Here is a 2639-nt window from a genome sequence, read left to right as displayed (position 1 = left end):
TCTAGTTTTTGTACTTCGCCCCTCGGGCAGTACTCCTCTAGCACTATTGTGTTTAGGCTCTCCCAGCCCGTTGAGTTTGCCACTGGTAGGGCCAGTGACTTGACATGGCCATTCCACCATGTTAACGCCCGGTCGGAGAAAGTGCAGGCATCAAACTTCACTTTGCTCCCTTCTGGGGACGTGCAGATCTCGAAAACTGATTCTGCCTTTTCGAACCATTGCATGTGTAACATCCCAATATTTGTCATTTATAGTCCCTGGGGATAGAAGGGTGAAGCGATGAAATTCTAAGGGCTAAATTGTAATTATTGGGATCAGGAGGAGTACGCTGCGCGTACATAAGGGTACGCTGAGCGTACTAGGCGCGCCCTAGTACGCTGGGCGTACTCATGGCAGAAGGAAACCCTAATATTTAGGATTTGGGGACTATATAAGCAACATTATGAGCACAAGACCCTCCCTTACCCCAGCCTCCACTGCTTAGAGTCGTTTTCCCCAAACCCTAGCCATTTCCTTGAGTGTTTGAGCTTTTTGAGTGTTCTTGAGTGTTTTAAGAAGAAGGTTTTGCATCAAGGAGTTGGAGAAGAAGATCAAGCTTGTAGATCTGAAGTTGGTTTGTGCCTAGAAGCTCCAGAAGGTAAAAAGCTTGGAACTTTGTACTTGTATGAGATAGATCTAGTCATTTTAGCTTTATGGAAGCATTCTTGTCCCAAAAGTCCCAGAATGGTGCATGTTATGATTTGGACAAAATGAGTTGTCCTTTCAGACCTTAGAAGAGGTCCTAAGTGATAAAAATGTTGTCCCAATAGCTAGATTTGTCTCATGCATGAAGTAGGAAGGTCTTAATGGATTAAGACCATGTGTTAAGAACTTTCTGGATGTCTGAAGTGATAAAGTTCGAGACTTTATAGTCCTATGGCACATTTGGTCGATGGATCTGGAGTTTGGGCTTAAGTGCTTAATCCATTAAGCACTTAATAGGGTTTTGGTGAAACCCCGCGTACGTCCTCTGTTGAGCCTTTAGTAATTGGGCTTCGGGTTTTGGGCTGTTTGTGGACTAGTTGGTTTTGGGCCTTTGCTGGACTTTATGAATATTATGTTTTGGGCCAAGTCTTGATAATGGATTTTGGAATTAGGCCCAATTTGGGAGTTGGGCGCAATTTGGTAAATTGGGCCAATAATGGGCTTTGCATAAGGGCTTTCAAGGTTATGGAATTGGCATTGGGCCTTGGCCCAATAAAGAGAATGGACATGATAGATTGTGTGGACCCCCTTAGTTAAGATTGTTATGTTGTGTAGTGACTTGGTATTTATTATGTGATAGTTCGGGATTTCCGGTGAGATAGCGGTTCGGGAGTTCGTTTCTTCAGTTCAGATCGGCATTGCGAGGTGAGTTATCCTCACTATATCAACAGGGTCTAAGGCACCAAGGCCGACCCTTTATCGAATTTGTATCCGGGTATTTGCTCGTTATGTTTATTGATCCTCTAGATCTGCATCCTGGTAGTTAGGATGGTAGTGACATGGTTTAGGTCGGTATCCTGGTATTTAGGATGATGTTATGTTAGTGACCTGATTTAGGTCGGTATCCTCGTATATAGGATGATGTTATGTTAGTGACCGGTTAGGTCGGTATCCTGGTTATAGGATGGTTGCTGTGTTAGTGATCTATTAGATCGATATGATTATCTGTTACATACATGCTAGCGTATGATATTTATGTGCACATGATTGTTTGATTGGTATGGGGGTTGGGTTGAGGCGGGTCCTGCTTCTTGCTGTAGGCCAACATACCCAGGGCAGACCAGATAGACTGCAGGCCCAGGAGGGCACCTAGTCAGGCCGAATGTAACGCCCTGTTTATTTAAATATATTAGTAAATGTAAGCCCCGGACTAATTTGTGAAGAATTTTAGAAGTCGGGGGTTAATAGAGTAAGTTCGGGATTAAATTGAAAAAAAGTTGAAGGCTTAAGGGTTTATTGGTAATTTAGGGATCTATTATGAAAGAAATTTATGGGATCAGGGCTTAAAATGCAATTTTGGATTCAGTTTCTAAAGATTTCTGAAGGCAGGGTTAAAAGTGTAAAATATGGATTAGTTTGAAAGAAATGACAGGAAGGAGGGGCTTAACTTGTCATTATGGGGCAAAGTTTAAGGAGTCGGGTATATATGCTTTACAAAACCCTAACCCTAGCATTCTTGAGGAGTCGTCACCCTCTCCCTTCCGTTTAGCTTCTAGCCGCCATGCGTAAAGACGACCACTACCACCATTTACTGTTCCGGCCAGTCAAGGGCCGTTGCCGCCGCTCCTTCACCATCTAAACGCCTCAAGCCTCACTGTCGGGATGTCGTGTGCACCACAGGACCGTCGGGACCAGCCACCGCCGTCGTCGTTCTACAACCAGTAAAGATGAGGGTTGCCGATGATGCTGTGACGACGAGCCACCAAAAGGAGAAAGTGATGGCTGTCGTGGTCGTTGCTCTCGGGGGCAGATCGTGTCAGCTTGTCGTTTTGGTTGTTTCCGGTGGCGAATAACCCCCCCTGCAGCTCCATCCGCCAATACTGTTATATTACCCCTGCCGCCGCCGGTGGTTGTTTGGGTATTGTGGTCATCAAAGTCGGCGACGCCATCCGTTT

Source organism: Lactuca virosa, chromosome 2 (genome assembly GCF_052849685.1).
Source record: "Lactuca virosa cultivar CGN04683 chromosome 2, Lactuca_virosa_CGN04683_v6, whole genome shotgun sequence".
Lineage (NCBI taxonomy): Eukaryota > Viridiplantae > Streptophyta > Magnoliopsida > Asterales > Asteraceae > Lactuca > Lactuca virosa.
The sequence above is the reverse complement of the archived record's forward strand: the minus strand, read 5'-3'. Positions refer to the sequence as shown.